General features: G+C 37.8%; 1 protein-coding gene across 8 annotated transcripts in view; it reads left to right on the top strand.

The window, feature by feature from the left end:
* Window positions 1-1,377: 1,377 nt before the first annotated feature.
* Window positions 1,378-17,312, top strand: part of SCEL (sciellin) — a 143,240-nt gene continuing 127,305 nt past the window's right edge. For 3 of the 8 annotated variants that reach the window (XM_072622176.1, XM_072622174.1, XM_072622175.1), the window contains exon 1: window positions 1,381-1,562. The gene's annotated coding sequence lies outside the window, so the exon portion shown is untranslated. Of the gene's footprint in view, window positions 1,563-17,312 lie in introns of all 8 variants that reach the window. The other 5 variants (XM_072622177.1, XM_072622180.1, XM_072622178.1 and 2 more) reach the window with 4 other exon arrangements.

Below are 17,312 nucleotides of genomic sequence, written 5' to 3'. Positions count from 1 at the left end.
TGGCTCAACAAACTGCTCACATTGTATCACATATGTAAGAAAATGTTATGATGGATAAGTTTGCTTCAAAACTCTTCTAGTTTCATTTTCTGCTTGTACCTTTATAAAGTAATGCAAATTTCAGTGGCATCCAGTTAGGGTAAATTCTAATCTGATGCCTTCTTGCTAATTTGTTTTCTAATTGGGGGTGTCATACCTTTTTCAATTTTTTTCCTCTGTAATGTTACTGACCTATCAACATCATGGCATTATTGTGAGAAATAACTAATAATTATGTTTTTAAAATGCTTTGCATATCAGGTAGCATAGAAATACTAAATAATAGAATTTTATAGACTTTTTTGTTTTATTGCATAAAAATATCTTTTGTTCCTGAGAGTTAGAGGAATAGGTGTGGTAACTCCCCTAATACTGGTTGAATGTTGTTAATTACTATGATCTACAATGTTAAATCTTCCTGTTTATTACTATAATCATTGATGAAGTCCTAGTTGAATTGTACTGTGTGGCAGACCTGCTTAACTGGTAGAACTTGGTGAATTGTGTGACAGATGAAGAAAGGTAGCTAAATGATCTTCAAAATCTCTTAGCTCTAAAATTCATTGGTTTTATGTCTTCAGAAACTCTAAAGAACTGGTTTATTTTATTAAAGTTGAACATCTGAAAAGATTCTTGAATGATAGGAAATAAGTTTATTTTAAAATACGTTGATTAGGAAACATGTTGTGGTAGGCTCCACCCAAGAGGCTAGTCATTGAGACTTGTTCCTTATCCTCTAACAAGGTACATTCTGAGAAAAGAGCAAAAGGATAATGAAATATTTCACTTCCCTCAAACTTGAAAAAAATCTGAAATAATTTGTTTCTTTGCACTCTTTATTCATAGGAGCAATAGTAGGAGATCTCAGATTCTCTTATTTTCTCTTCCCCCTTCCTTCTATCCAGGAAAACAAGTTTTGTTCAGATGGTGTCTTTGTGCCTGATCCCATATAATAAAATGTTCCATTTGGCAATATTTGCATTATACATTTCTCTGGACTGTCCTTGAAATGCATGTACACTTAGGACTTTTCTCTCCTGAAGGAGCATTTTTCCTTCGGGGTGCCTAGATTCCATCTTGTACCTATGCATCAGCTTTCAAGATGGAGAATCTTTCCAAATTCAGCTTTTAAATTTCTTTTTAAATGATTGGATACTCTCCCAGTTACACAGTGGAACAGTTATGCTACTTCACTGGCATCAACGAAATGTGTTGATAGGTATAATTTTTGGCACAATAGGGCCATAAATTGCGTAAAGAATTCACCCGGGACAGAAGTTTCAGGGACTCTGCTGCTTTTAATTGAACTGCTATTTGTGTTCTAGGTGGCACCCTATTTCACACTCCTCACCTCCTCCTCCCTGAGTGACTCAGCCGTTGAGGGAGAAGCCTCTAAACTATTCATTAAAAGTCAGATAGAGGTTGATTCTACCTGCAGTCATCTTTAGCTACACGTCAGTTTCAGGTTGGGGAACCACTCCAGACCATCTGCTTGAGAAGCCCTGGTTCTCTGCTAAAGGGAGGTAAGGTGAATTCTACCAGTGCAAATAAATGAGATAAATTTCTTGCATCACTTATCCTTCTCTTAAACTGGAACTCTTCCTATGTGAACTTTTCCTTTCACTTAAGTTTTGACTGGTTTGTTCAGCCAGCCTTTAGAGAGTAGCTCTCTTCCCTTGGTAGTTCTTGTGGTTTGTAGATCATTCTATTTCTAGTTTCTTGGCTTTATATGTTGTTAGGTATCATGATCAATAGTTTATTCAGTTTTTATTGTGAGAGATTTCATCTGGGGAGTCCTGAGCAAATATAGATCCTGTCTTTTAAAAGAAGGAGCTAGACCAGCTCTCACTAGGTCATTTCTCAACTCTGAACACTTAATAATTAAACAAACAATCTCTGTTTTGAGAGATGATAACTTCAGGAAAATTATTTAAATGTGTATTGTTCAGTTACTGGCAGCTTTATTATTCTTGATTTAAACAATTTGATGCCCATCCAGATGTGATAGGCAGATGCCAAAAAAAAAAAAAAGGGACACCACTAGTCTCTCTGCTAGGCTAGACCAAGGGGTGAGGATGGGGTGGTTTAAATATATTTTTTCTTTCATTTTCCTCCAGATTTTTCTGCATGCAGTGTCAACTGCTTCACATTAAACCTAACAGGTGATTAATTTGGGAGAGGGGCAATATTCAGCTTCTGTTTCTTGTTTCAAGACAGAAATATCTCCACCCAAGTCCTGAAAAACCAGTTTTAGAAGCTCTTTGATATGAATGGACAAATTATTTTTACCAGTCTTTTTTTTTTTTAAATTTGATAGGTTAGCTTGTTTTCCTTCTTTCTGCCTGGTTTTGTACATGATTAATGTTTGTGACGTAGCATTGTAGGAATTAAATTCAGAGTGCCCTTGCTGGTGTTTGGTTATCAGGAAGCTGTTTCCCAAGGGGGGTGTCCTGTATCCACAGTGTACACTAATTTTACAACGTCTATAGATGGAGATTTTGTGGTATTTGCTGGAGTTCATGGAGAAGACCTCCAGACATATATGCTCAAATCACAATGCTTTATTAAAGAATTTGATAATTTGTGCTTGAATGAATGAAAGCATTTTAAACATTTGCAATAGCCCCAAACTTAAGAAATAGACTTTTATGATTGGAAGTTTACAGAATCAAGTGGTTTTTCCTGTTGTTTGCTGACTTGAAGGAGTAGAAATCAAAACTGATTTTTTCTTCTTTCATATTTGTTGTCTATGTTACAGGTATGGAATTTCTTAGGTTGATTTTCACTATATTCCTTCAAGTATTTTTTAAAAAATCTAAATGCCACTGAATGAGATTTTCTTTGGGCTCCTTTTTTTTTTTTTTAGGAGAGATCATTATAAATTCAAACATTTAATTAAAAGCATAAAAATTCATTAAAAACATCTAGATTCTAGAGGTTTCCAAATATCTGGATTTTTTGGTCATATAGACAAATTACCCAGGTTTTTGGCTGCTTTTTCATTTTGATTGAATTCTTCTCCTATTTATGCAAGTTAAATTACAGAATAATAAAATGTTAGCAGTGAAATGCATCTTAGACAGGCTCCTATCCAGCTTTGTTGTTTCATAGACGAGAACTTAAGAGCTAGTGAGATAAAATGATTTGCCCAAGGTCATACGTGAATTGGTGGCAGGGCTTGGACCAGGACCTAGGTTTCCTGATTCCTTAGTCATTTTTCCCTACCAATTAGATTCTTTTTGTTCTAGACCCATGATTTTCTATGTTATTTGCTCATGGTAAATAAAAATATCTAGTAATAAAAATGTGGCATAGTGAGAAAGACATCAACTGGAAGTCAGGAGACCTGGGTCCTAGTTCCACTTCAGGCCAGAGCTTCCTTTTCCATGTGGCTTTGGGCAAATCATCGCAAGGGTCTTTGCTTTAACTTTCCCATATATAAAATGAGGGATTTGGATTAGGCATCCCTCTTAAAATCCCTTCTAGCTCCAACAGTCTCTGATTTTAAATAAACATAATTCCACCACTGGAAAAGAATTATAAATCACACTGAAATTGGAAGTTCCTTAGTCTGAGTTATATTAATGTGCTACTACAACATATGAGGCAAGGCTATAAAGCAATGAAATTAACTTTCAGTGTGTGACTTGTAGATTTGATCTCGTCACTTTCTAGTTGAATTGTAAAAGCTTTTCAAATGTCATGCTGGATTCTGGATGCATGAGAAGTTAATTAATTCCTCTGGGTAGAGTTGATGTACTATTATTAGATTTGTTGTTGTTATTTGCTAACAGGCCTTATTAAAAAAAAACCATGTGTATGTATGTATGTATTGTATACATGTATACATATATGTAAATATCACCATTAAGTTGGAAGGTATGTTTGGTGAATATCCATTAAGTGAAATATGCGTTACTGACTACTAAGCCTGAGAACCCCATCTTCATGAGATTTTTATCTATAAGATGAAAGGACTAGATGAGATAATTGCTATCATCCTTTGTTCTTCTAGATCCTATGATGAGGTAACTCTATTATCTAGAGTCACTCTAGATAATACATTAAGTGTACCTGGACTTCTTCAGGTCAATGAAAGAATTATTTTCACTTAAAATCTCTTTGAGATAATATTGAGGAAATTATACTTCATTGTATTGCTAAACAATATTATTTTTAACTTTTTTTTAATTTGGTAGGTTAGCTTTAACCTTTATCTCCTGTTAAATGAGTCTAGCTAGTAATCTCAAAAAGTAGAATTCTATTCATACCAAAGTTTGGTGATGCTGATGGTCAGAAACAAGGGGTGGGGTCATCATGAGTTCCTAAAAAGAGGTGAGGAAATGTGGACTTGTAATGTGGACTTGGGCTCAACTTCTCTTCTTGGAGCAAGTTGGGTAAGTTCTAAAAGATTCTGAGGAGGTGGAAAATGCATTAGACTTTCAGATGGTCAGAAATCTGATGGATAACACAGCAATGACCACAGCGTGTGAGAGTTTTTTCTGGTAGACTTGGATCTTCATAGCAATGCAAGGACTTTAAAAAAAAAATTCCCAATGGTCTTCTAAGGCAAAAATGCCTTCCACATCCAAAGAAAGAACTATGGAATTCAATCGCAGAATGTAACAGATCATTGTGTGTGTGTGTGTGTGTGTGTGTGAGTATTATGTTTTGGTTTGTTGTATGATTTCTCCCATTTATTTTAGTTTTTCTAGACAGCATGAATATAGTGAAAATGTATTCAATAGGAATGTATGTGTAGATCCTATATAGAATTGTATGTTGTGTTGGGGAGGGAGGGGCATAGAGGGAGGGAGGTAGGGGGAAGAAATCTAAGTTTTATGGTGGTGATTATAGAACATTAAAAATAAATAAAATGAATATATATATATATATATATATATATATATATATATATGTATATAAAGAAACCTGATGGATAAACCAGATGATTTCTCTTGATCTGGTTATTTTTTAATAGATCTGATTTTGAGTCCCTTCCCACCATGTGATCTTCATCAAATAGATTGCTTCTGAACTTACCTGTGAAATGGGGAGAATAATATTTGTAGTACTTACCTCACAGGGTTATTGTGAGGAAACTGCTTTCTAAAAATCAAAGCGCTATATAAATTTAAATTATTATTATTTGAGGAAATGGGATACAAAATGATCTGTTTTACAGACTGATAAGTTTTGAAAATTATTTCTGTTGAATGCATATCTAAAACTACTCAACAAGTCTTATTAGAAAGAAACTTAATTGGTCTAGACCATTTACTTTTCACAGAGCCCTGGTGATTATTTACATTATTTCCTAGATTATTTACAGTATTTTCTATGAGGTAGTTGAGTAATCGATTGAGTAATGTTTTATTCTTGTCTTCCATGAATTCTATTAAACAAATAAAAAAATCATTTATTGGATCCACTATGTGAAAGACATTGATAAATAGGGTAAAGAAGAAACAAAGATATGGTCTGATTCAGGATTGTCTGGTAGTTAAAGTCTGAGACTGGAACAAAATGGAAAACTCTTAGAACATTTGAGAGGTAACAAGAGGAGGTTACTTAGTAGTAGCAGGGAATATTCAGTGAGGATATGGTATGGAGTCAGCTGGATTGAAATTCCAGGTACTTGTGTTAGTTTGTTAGTTGGAAGTCTGAGGGATAATAATCTGAGGATACCCTGGATATTTGTGCCTTGACTACTAAGAAGCTGTAGCAATGACCTTCATTCTCCTCCGCCACCCAAGAGGTCCAGTAGATATAGAGCACTGAGCCTGAAGTCAGAAAGACCCAAGTTCACATTTGAACTCAGATAGCTACTAGCTATGTTGCCCTGGGCAAGTGATTTATGTCTGTCAGCCTCGATTTTCTCATCTGTGAAGTGGAGATAATAACAGTACCTATCTTGTAAGGTTGTTATAAGGATCAAATGAGTCAGAAAGACCTGAGTTCAAATGTCACTTCAGATATTTGTTGGCTGCGTATTCTTGGGCAAGTCACTTAACTGCTTCAGTTTCCTCACCTGTAAAATAGGGTTGAGCACAGCCCTACTTCCCAGGGTTGTTGTAAGGCTCCAATGACATAATATTTGTAAAGTGCTTATCCCAAAGCCTGGCACATAGTAGGTAAACGTAAATGCTAGCCAGTATGATTATTAAAGGAGATAGCTTTTTTAAAGTGCATAGCATACTGCCTAGAACATAGAAGGTACTGTTTAAATGTGAATTATCATTACCATTAAATTAGAAAAGGTTTATAAAGCCTTTAGCACAGTGCCTGACACATAGCAGATGCTTAATATTTTTTTCCCTTCCCTCATCCCTTCTTGAGCTAGATAAGCTTTCAATACGGTTTCAATAACCTTTAAGAAGAAAGCTAGCCTAGCCTATGTGGGATAGGACCATAGAATGTTGTTTCTGCCACAAATAGCTTATTTTCTTCTGGGAGAAAGAGAAGGGACCTGACACACAGAGCAATGACAAAACATAATAGGGTGTGATGAAGGCAAAAGAGAGGCTCGCTCAGTTTAATTCAACATTTCTTAAGTGCCTCCTGTGTAAAGGTGGTGCAGTGGATAGGGCACTGGCCCTGGAGTCAGGAGGACTCATCTGGCCTTTGATACTTAGTAGCTGTGTGACCCTGGATAAGTCCCTTTATCCCGTTTGCCTCAGTTTCCTCATCTGTAAAATGAGATGAAATGGAGAAGGAAATGGCAAACCATACCAATATCTCTGCCAAAAAAAAAACAAAACCCAAAGGGGGTCACAAGGAGGCAGAAACCACTGAATGACAAGTGTAGAGGGTCTTACATTAGTTGTTGAGGAAGCAAAGACAAAGACAAAACACCCTTTTACTTCGGGAAGCTCTCATTAGATTGCAAGAATACAACCAGTACACAGATAAGTAAATAGCAAGTATAAACAAGGTAATTTCAAGTGGGAAAGAACCCTAACAATAAGTTTGAGAGATGAGGGGGAAATCAGGAAAGGCCTCCCATAGGAAATGGTATTTGAGCTACATATTTCTAAGGAAACTAGGCATTCTAACAGAAGCAAGTACATATCAGACATGAGGGTTACGTGTACAAAGACATGGTGGTGAGAGATGGAATCATGTATAGGAGGGTTAGTTTGCAGATTAGTTTTACTGAAAAAAGAAAGTAACATGATATAGGACTGGAAAGATAGCTGGAAGGCCTTAAATTCAGGCTAAGGATTTTTTAATTTGATCCTAGAGATAACAGGGAGCCACTGAAGATTTTTTGAGTAGGGAAAGTGTCATGAATAGACCTATGTTTTAGGAATATCAATTTGGTAGTATAGGGTTGAAAATCAGAAGCAAGGAGACCAATTAGAAGGCTTTTTGACATAGCCAGCTGAGAGGTGATAAGGGCCCCAACAAGCAATTGACTGTTCAAGTGAAGAGAATGGGGTGGATGGGAGAAATGTTGTGTAGATCTAACTGACAAGTCTTGGCAACTGACTGAGCATGGAATATAAGGAAGATAAAAAGTAGAAGATCATTCTAAAGTTGCAAACTTGTATGACTAGAAGAATGGTGCTGTCCTCAGCATAAATTGGAAAGTTTGGAGAAGACGGGAAATTGGGGGAAATATCAGACATGTTGAATTTTCTATTTATATTATTTACGTTTATATATTTATATGATGTAATTTATAATATAATTATATATTATATATAAAACTTAAATTTATGTTATATAATTTATACAATATATACTTAAAAGTCATCCGAGTTATCTAGAAGGAGTTGGTCATACAAGTTCAGGAGTAAGATCAGGCCTGAATCTGTAGATTTAAGAACTATTTGCATAGGAATGTCAAATAAACATATGGAAGTTGATGAGATCACTGAGAAAGAAAGAACGAGAAAATAACCCAGAATAGAGTCTTTAGGGGACAACCATACTTAATGAATGGGAGAAGGATGGTGATCCAGCAACACAGACCACATGTGTGTGTTCATCCTTTGTTGCCAAAGAAGACCATGCCTTCACAGAAGCGATGACATGACTTGCACTTGACTTTGTTTTGAGTGAGGGAGGGCTGTGCAGGTCACCAGTCTCACTTCTCCTCCAGAGCCATCTGAATCCAGGGACCAGATATTCCTCAGGATGACTGGAGATGACCCAGAATGAGGCAATTAGGGTTAAGTGACTTGCCCAAGGTCATACAGCTAGTGAGTGTCAAGTGTCTGAGGTGAGATTTGAACTCAGGTCCTTCTGACTCCTGCACTGGTGCTCTATCCACAGCACCACCTAGCTGCCCCCTAGAACAGATAGGGGATGGTAGACAGGCAGGAGGAGACCCAAGAGAATGCAACATCATGGAAGCCAGGGGAGAAAAATGTCAAAAGAGAAGTCAAGTAGGATAAAGACTGAAAAAAGTGCTTTAGGAAAATCTGAAGTTAGAGAGAACATTTTTATAGCAGGACTAGAATAGGCTTCATGGAAAAGGTGGTTCCTGAACTAACTTCAAGGATGATGACAAGGGCAGATGATAAGCTTATTAGAAATGATGGTTATCTTTTTTTCTTTGTTAAAAATTAAGCAATTTTTATGCTGTAATACTAGTCCAGGCAAGAAGCAATAATGGTCCAAGATAGCATGATGGGCGTACATGTGGATGGAGAGATGGTGAAAGATTCAAGAGATATTGTGGTCAGTTGGAAAAGGACCTGACAATTGGTTGGTTGTGGAATGGAGGAAGAGGGAAGAGTAAAAAATGACTTAAGTGATGACAGTACTGCCCTCAACATATATTTCCTTGTTCTTTTTTATCTTTAATTGTCCTTTTTGTATATGTTTTGACACTACAAATCTGTTTCAGATTTAGATGGGAAGCATACATCATAATAATATTCAAGTTTGACATTTCCTTTTGCCTTTTATAAGAGCCTGGCACTAATCATTTATGTTCACAATTCATCTTTTCTACAAAAACACAAGTAAAAGGAGATAATCAAAGTGTGCCCAAGTCTCTTTCTAGCTGAGCTGAGTTGACGATGCTTTGTTGAGTTTACCAAAAAAAGTCTTACTAAATTAACTTTCTTTTTTATTTGGAGACCCCCTTCCATTGCTGGCATAGTTGTCCTTTATACCATTCATTTAAAAAACAGATCCATCCTACCTACTGGCCCTGAGATTACTGGTCTTCCCAGCACGTATTTAATACAGTGCCTTACTTATAGAAGACACTGAATATTTGCTGTATTGATGATGGCAATAACATAAAACAAATTTAAGCTAGGCCTAATTCACACCAGAGTGACACTGCAGGTTTGAGAATGGAACGAAAAGAGACATTCATAGGCCGTTTGACCGTCAACAGGAAGCTTGCTTAGTCCCTGGCGGGGAACAGATATTCAGTGAGGACACAGCATTGAAGCTAGAGGAAGGAGCCAGGTGATTCCACATGTCTTTTTTTTTTGTATTTACACCATCAAAAGCTATGCCAATGGCCTGAGCCTTTAGTTCCCCAAACCAACAGCTTTTAAGGAATAACTAGCCTATCTAATGAACTAGGATATTGTTCCAATTAAAAAGGAAGCAATACCTTTCCTATCACCAGTACTCTTTGTCTCATTGGGACCATTATTCTTAAATAATTTATATTGACATTCTAAGGATGAGTGTCACTCCGTTACCTCTTTTTTATTTCACTTATGTTATATTTATAATTATGAATATAATATGGATATAAATATAAACTGTCTTCTAGCTTCTCGTATTTATTTCTCATGCTTTTTGCATTTATATGACACATTTCAAGGAGTCATAGATTCATTTTTTTATCTCATCACCATGAGACACAGGGATGTCATCGAAATCCATGAGAAACAGTAGATAGAGGGCTATTCTTGGAGTTAGGATGCTTGAGGTTGAAGACCTGCCTCTGATGATACTGTATAGGACCAGAGACAAGGCACTTAACTTCTCAGGGACCAGGGGCAATTCTGTAAGACTAAAAGTAGGGAAGAATTGCTGATAAGATTTCCACACCAGAGAATTCTCCACACTGATAATATCAAAGGTCTGGACCAAAAAAAAAAGGGGGGGGGGCATCACCCATTCCAAAAAATGTTTCAAGGATTTAGTTCCTTTTTTCCTCACAATCAGTAGAATTATATTTGTTTGGCCTTGCTGATCTATTTCTATCAAGCTTGAGAACATAAATTCTTCTTCACAAAGACAGACGTCTCAGCCTCCCTCATTGGCTAATGTCCAACTGAAATCAGCACTTGGGTATTTTGACTGACTGATGTTTACATCAGGCACTTGTGAATAGTAATTAGCATTTTGGCTAGCATTCAGAACACGTCTTTTCACTTTGGTTCCCAGCTGACAAAGAAACTAATTTAGCATTAGCCAGTTGGGACATGGACTACAAAACATATATAGTATGAACAGTTTTCTGTTCTCTCAATAGATAATTTAATTATCAGGCTTACATATCGTTTTTAGTTAGTTGGTTAATGTAAAATTCTGTCCAAAACTGTTAAAACATACCAGTATCAGTGCCTATATTCCTAAAAGCTGCTATCACATCTGTGCTATCCTTGTTGATTATCCACCTTTCTTGGCTCCATCAACTTCTCCATAACTGAGCTCCTTTAGAGATATTGTAGTTTCTGGTACTGCGATAAATCAATAAATTGATCTTCTGTTCTACTAATCCCATCTACTTCCCACCCCGAAGCCAAAGTTAGGTTTTCTCTGATTTATCTAGTCTTTTTCTCTTATTTTTTTCTTCTACCCTCCATTACTATTCCACTTTCTCCTTCACACGCACTCACTTTTCTCTCCTTTTCTTTGTCACCTCTGTGATCTCTGTCTTTCTGCTGGACCAGTTCCCTCTCTTACTCAACGAGTACTCTTGCTAAAGCGGGTGGGGAAGGGGTGATGGTAGCAGGGAGTGGGAGAGTCTGCAATGGTCAAGCTAAAAACCTAAAGAAAAGTTCTCCTCAGGAAAGATGAGAAATTTTATGTCTTTGACTTTTTGTGGGGAGGGAGGCAGAAAATTTAGGAAGGTTGGGGCTTAGCAGGTAGGTGGCCCAGGTAGAAACCAGGTGTCCTTATGACTATACCAAAAGAAGCAGGGACTAAGGCTGGGATAAGAGGCAAATAGAACAATGAGCATTTGTTAGAATTCTCCCAGGAGAAGGACCCACCCATAGTAAGCAGAGTCACTACTGAAAAACAAAATCCTAAAGGAATGCCTTGTTATGAGAAGTTGAAGAGGATTGGCCCACGGATGTCAAAATCAGAGAGAATTTGAAGAAGATGTAGGAGGCTGATGGTGTCAAGTGCAACTGCAAGGTTGAAAAGGGTGATGACTGAAAGGAGAGACTGTATCAGAAGGAAGGAATGAAAGAAGGGTTTCAGTGGAGAACTAAAGACAAATGTTAGGCTCCAGTGGGTTCACCAGGGTGTGGGGCTAAGATAACACAGGCAGTGGGTGGAGATTACCTGTTGGAGGGGTTTGTCCATGAATGACAGTAGTTGGGAGGGCCATTTTTTTCCTATCTTCACAGACTCCTAGTTGTGGAGTTGTAATATTACCTCTCAGTTCTCACCCTAAGGCCTCCAGGCTTCCAAAGGTGGAAGGTCCAGTTTGGCTCTAGTCTGTCATGCTGAAAATATTGGTGTTGGCATCTGTTTCTATCAGTCTTTTAGTTCTTTGGTTCTAGCCTCTGACTGTTAACTAGCTGTGTATTCATGGGCAAGCCATCTAACCTTGCTGGCCCTCATTTTTCTTATCTGTAAAAAAAAAGGATATTTGCCATTCACATACAGAGAAAGAACTATGAAATCAGAACACAGAATGAAGCAGACTATTTTCCCTTGTGTTATGTTAATTCTTCTATGCAACATGACTAATGTGAAAATGTGTTTAAAAAGAATGTATGTGTAGAACCCATATAAGATTGCATGCTGTCTTGGGGAGAGAGGGGAGAGGGAGAGAGAAAAATTTAAGGCTTATGAAAGTGATTGTTGAAAACTGAAAACAAATAAATTGGTAAAATTTTTAAAAAAAGATACTCTCTGCAGTTCCTACTTCACAGTGTTGTGAGGCTCAGGAAGCTCTCCAGTCCCAAATCCTCATTTAAATAGCAGATGATGAAATTGAGACTCAGGGAGTGTAATGGATGGTAAGTGTGTTACAAATATTCAAGTGCTGCATACCAGTTATTATTATTACTTAAGCTTCTGAGGGATATCAAGGCCAAGGCTGTTGTGCTTTTTTTCCCTTCTTTCCTTCCTTCCATCCTTCTTTCTTTTTTTCTTTTCTTTTTTCTTGCCTTTCTTCTTTCTTCCTTCCTTCTTTTCTTTTTTCAGCTAAAATCTAGATTTCTTTTAAAGGTATATACCTAATCTGAAAAATTTAAAATAAAAAATGATAGCTGTTTGAATTTAGGAAACTAAAGTTCCTATGTGAGAACAAGTTATTATCCAGACTAATAGAATTTTCTCCATGAGTGAAAACAAAAATAAAAACAAAACATTCTACTCTGATGTTAAATCCTAGTTTTGAGGCTATGCAGGGGGAGCCCAAGGTTCTGTCAAGCTGAAAAGCTCTGAGGACCAACCCAGTGAGGATGTTTGAGACATGTTTATCTGCTGACTAGTTTCCTTTCCTTCCCTTTTCCCTTTCCTTTTCCCTTCCCTTTTCCCTTCCCTTTTCCCTTCCCTTTTCCCTTCCCTTTTCCCTTCCCTTCCCTTCCCTTCTCTTCCCTTCCCTTCCCTTCCCTTCCCTTCCCTTCCCTTCCCTTTCCCCTTAAGCCTCCTATACTCTGAAGTTCAGATGCCAATGGGCCCCTTCTGGCCTCTCCTAGCTTAAGAATGTTTATCATTAGTAACTGTTGCTGTTTCCCTCCCAGCTTCATGTCTTTCTTTCCTTTGCCTCATTAAAGGCGCCATGCCCTGGCTCCTTCTTAAACCCGTCTATTCACTGAATGGGTGTTATCTCACCCTAAGTGAGTGCCTACAAAGACCTTGATCTAAAGGGCCCAAGGTCGCCCGGTGCATCCTGGGTCATCTCCAGTCATCCTGACGAATATCTGGGCACTGGATTCAGATGGCTCTGGAGGAGAAGTGAGGCTGGTGACCTGCACAGCCCTCCCTCACTCAAAACAAAGTCAAGTGCAAGTCATGTCATTACTTCTCTGATGGCATGGTCTTCTTCGGCAAAGGACAAACACAACAATGACAACAATGATCTGCTCTCCAAGAGCTATGCAAGCTGGATGACAACAGTGACCATGCACTTTAAGGTTTTGTGCAGCTCTTTACATATGTTATTTACTTACAAACACCCTGTGAGGTCAGTGTTATTATTAGTTCCCATTTTAAAGATGAGGAAACAGGCTGAGAGAAGTCATTACTCCTCCAAGGCCACACAGCTTGACAGTATCAGAGGCAGGATTTGAACTCAGGTACTCCTGACTCCTATCTAGCCGTCTTGTGTTTGTCCTTCGTTGCTGAACATGCCTTCAGAGAAATGATGACATGACTTAAGTATGAAGAGAATCGTCCCCAGAAGGCTAGTCAACAATTAGTTAATTTGGGGGCCATAGCATCCCATGAAATAGACAGAAAGTACAAATGACCCTCAATCCTTTAACAAGGCAGGGATGGTGCCCAAAAAAAGGGCAGGGATAGTTCTTAGACCATCTGTAAAACTATTATCATGCGATCTTTGTCTGATGACCAGTATTGACACACTACATGATGAACTCAGCCATATCTGTATTGACATTCTTCCTACTTACGTAACTGCAGAATCTCTGGGTTGGAAGGGATCAGAAGATAATAGATTTAGTGCCACAAGTGTCCTTAGAGGTATATGAAGAGGAAAGAAATCTACAGTTTATCCCCAAAATATCTTCATTTGAAGATCTTTGGTGAAGAAGAAACTCAGTTCTTGAGTGAGTCCATTTCAATTTTGAGTAGTTCCAATTGTTAGAAAGTTTTTCTTCCATTGAGCCTAAATCTGCCCTCTGCAATATCTTCCCTTTGCTCCAGATTTTGCTTTCTGAGACCAAGCAAGACAAGTCTAATCCTTCTTATATGAGGCAGCCCTTGAAATACTTGAAGACAGCTATCATCTCCTACTTAAGTCTTTTCTCCGGGCTAAACACTCTCAGTTCCTTCAGCCAGCATGGCTTTCCCTCACTATCATGGTCACTCATCCCTGAGTGCATTTGGCTTTATAAATACCTTTCCTAAAAAGTGATGCCCATATGAGCATCATATGTTAGGTATTGTTTGACCAGAACAGAGTGTGGTGGCACTATTGCCTCCTTGTTCTTGATACAATTCCCTTTTAATGAGACTTAAGATCACATTAGGTGGTCTTTGTGTGTATATGTGTGTGTGTGTATCTGTGTGTGTGTGTGTGTGTATGTGTGTGTGTGTGTGTGTGGAGAGGGTGGTTGTCTTACTGGACCCAAATGACTCAGGAGAAGAAAGTGAGCTTGGTGACTTTGCACAGCTCTCCCTCACTCAAAGTCAACTGCAAGCCATGTCATTATCATGATGTCATGGTCCTCTTCGAGAACCAAGGACAAACACAGACCATGAGTGAGTAGCAGCTCCTTTCCTCCCCTCCCCTTTCCTCCCTTCCCATCCCTTTCTCTCTCCCTCCTTTCTCTCCCCTCTCTTCTCCTCTCCTTTCATTTGGTGTTCTGCCCAGGGCAAGGTAAACTCTGTGGCCAAAAGCTGTCTTTTTTTTCCTTTGGGTTTACTGGCTACATTTCTTGCTCAGAGATCAAGCCTTAAATCCAATTCACTCTGGAGCTCATAGACTGGACAACAAGTCCCCACCCAAACAGCACAGAGTAGATGTAATAACTAAATAGTAATTGTTTCTCTTTTACCCAGGAACCCTGAGGGTCTTCCCCTCCCATTTTAATTTTTTTTGAATAAAGGGCCATCCCTTGAGTAACTTAAAGAAGCCTATTCATTGCATGGGTGTATCTCACTCAAAAGTGAGAATGTGATACGACCTTAGCCTAAAATGTCCAGGTCTCATATTGCATCCTGGGTCATCTCCAGTTGTCCTGATGAATATCAGGCCAGTGAACCCAGATGGCTCAGGGGAAGAAAGTGAGGTTGGTGACCTTGCACGGCCCTCCCTCACTCAAATCAAAGTCAACTGCAAGTCATGTCATCATCTTCATGTCATGATCCTCTTTGAGAATGAATGACAAACACAACTGTTGTACTTATTGACCTTGAAGTACTCTAACTCTTCACTCCACAATAATTTTTTGTATGTGAATGAGCTAGCCATTCTTTCCTCATTTAGTATATGTGAAGTTGCTTTTAAAAGCAAAAGTACAGTATTTTGCATTTATTTTGTGTTACATTTCATGGTATTAGATTCATTCCATGGATCTAGCATGCTGAAATCTTTTCGATCCTAAATCTGTTGTTTTGTGTGTTAGCGATCCTTCTCAGGCTTATGTGATTATGCTAAGTATGCTATCCATTCCTTTACCTAAATCATCAATATAAAATATTAAATAGGACAGGGGAAATTGCAAATCCCAGTTGTACTCCACTGGAGACCTCCTAAGCTGATATTGCCACCTTAATGACTATTCTTAGTGTCCAGTCTTTCGACTAGTCCTAAATTCACCTAACTTTGCCTTCTTATTTAGATCATACATCTACATCTTGTCCACAAGGATAACATCAGAGATTTTGTCAAATGCTTTGTTGGGAATATTTTATATAATGTCATATAAATCCACTGTATTGGATTTATTGTTTAAATATTTTGTTCAGGAAGGGTAAAATTCATGGGGGAGTTGGTGAGTAGAAGAAGATGGCATATTTCCATAAATTACTGTATTGTAATAACCTTACATCAATAAAGTTTAGTTTTTAGAATATCAAATACCTTTCTGGAACCTAGATATACTATGTCAATAGCTTTTATTTGATGTATCCATCTAGCTATCTCATCATAATTTGGTTGTTTAGTAGTTTTCAGTTGTGTCTCTCTCTTTGACCCCACTTAGGATTTTCTTGGCAAAAATACTGGAGTAGTTTGCCATTTCCTTCTCTAGCTCATTTTATAGGTTGAGGAATCAAGGCAAACAGGGTTAAGTGACTTGCCCAGAGTCACCCAAATCTGAGGCCAGTATTGAACTCATGAAGAGGAGTCTTCAGGCCCTGCACTTTATCCACTGTGCCACTTCGCTGCCCCCATCATAAGACAAAAAGGAAATAAATAATCGTGGCTTGTCCTTGGTGAAGCTATTTTTGCTTTTAGTAGTCACTACTGTTCTTTCTGATTGTTAACACACTATCTTTTAATAATATAATGTAGAAGACAAGACAAGCTCATAAGCCTATAATTCGTAGGCTCCACTCCCTTGCCTTTTTTAAAAAAAGAGAGACATATCTATTTCTTCAGTCCTATAGCAATGCCCCCAAACCTCACCTTCAATCAGTCAATATGACACTGACTCAACAAAACCTTTATTATTATTGTTATAGGATATAGACAGAAACCTTGTAGGGATAGATAAAGCAACAAACACCAGGATTCCTCTTCCCTCTCAAAGCAACAATGATAAAAAACTCTGAGCCATATAACTTGAACTTATTGAACCAGAAGACATAAAGAGCTACTAAATGGATGGCTATTTTGTAAGTTCTCTGGGAAGAAGTGGTCATAAGAATTGGTAAAGTTAGTTTTATCCTGGGTCCAGAGGAAATGTTTCATGGGGCATTTAATCACTTTGCCTTGTAATGTCTACTATGGGCATAAACAAGTGGACCTGCAGTATACATGTCATCATCCGTTGTAAAGGATGATGGGGTACAAAAAGATCTGAAAAACTCAATAAGAGTCACCAAATTAATCCAGAATTACAGCATCTCTAAGGTGGAAGGGACTTCAGAGCATACCTGTACAATAATTTCTTCTCTCACAACCTTGACAAATAACATCTACCCTCTGACTGAAAACTCCAGTGATCTCAAACCCATTTCTTTGAAGTTTCATGATTTTCACATGAAAATGGCTTCAGAACAGGATGATGAAAATAGTTAGGGGAAGAAAGAAGAGAAACTGAAGGTTTGTAGAATGGTTAGAAGTCTCTAGCCTGTCAATTGTGAATCTTCTTTAGGAAGGGAGATGGAAAATATTAAATGTGGCAAGAATCAAATGAAATCAGGAAAATGAAATTGAAGGATAATTTTTGAATCTGGTTCAATAGATAAAATGACTG

The sequence above is a fragment of the Notamacropus eugenii genome, chromosome 6 (assembly GCF_028372415.1).
Source record: "Notamacropus eugenii isolate mMacEug1 chromosome 6, mMacEug1.pri_v2, whole genome shotgun sequence".
NCBI classification, from domain to species: domain Eukaryota; kingdom Metazoa; phylum Chordata; class Mammalia; order Diprotodontia; family Macropodidae; genus Notamacropus; species Notamacropus eugenii.
The sequence above is the reverse complement of the archived record's forward strand: the minus strand, read 5'-3'. Positions and strand labels throughout refer to the sequence as shown.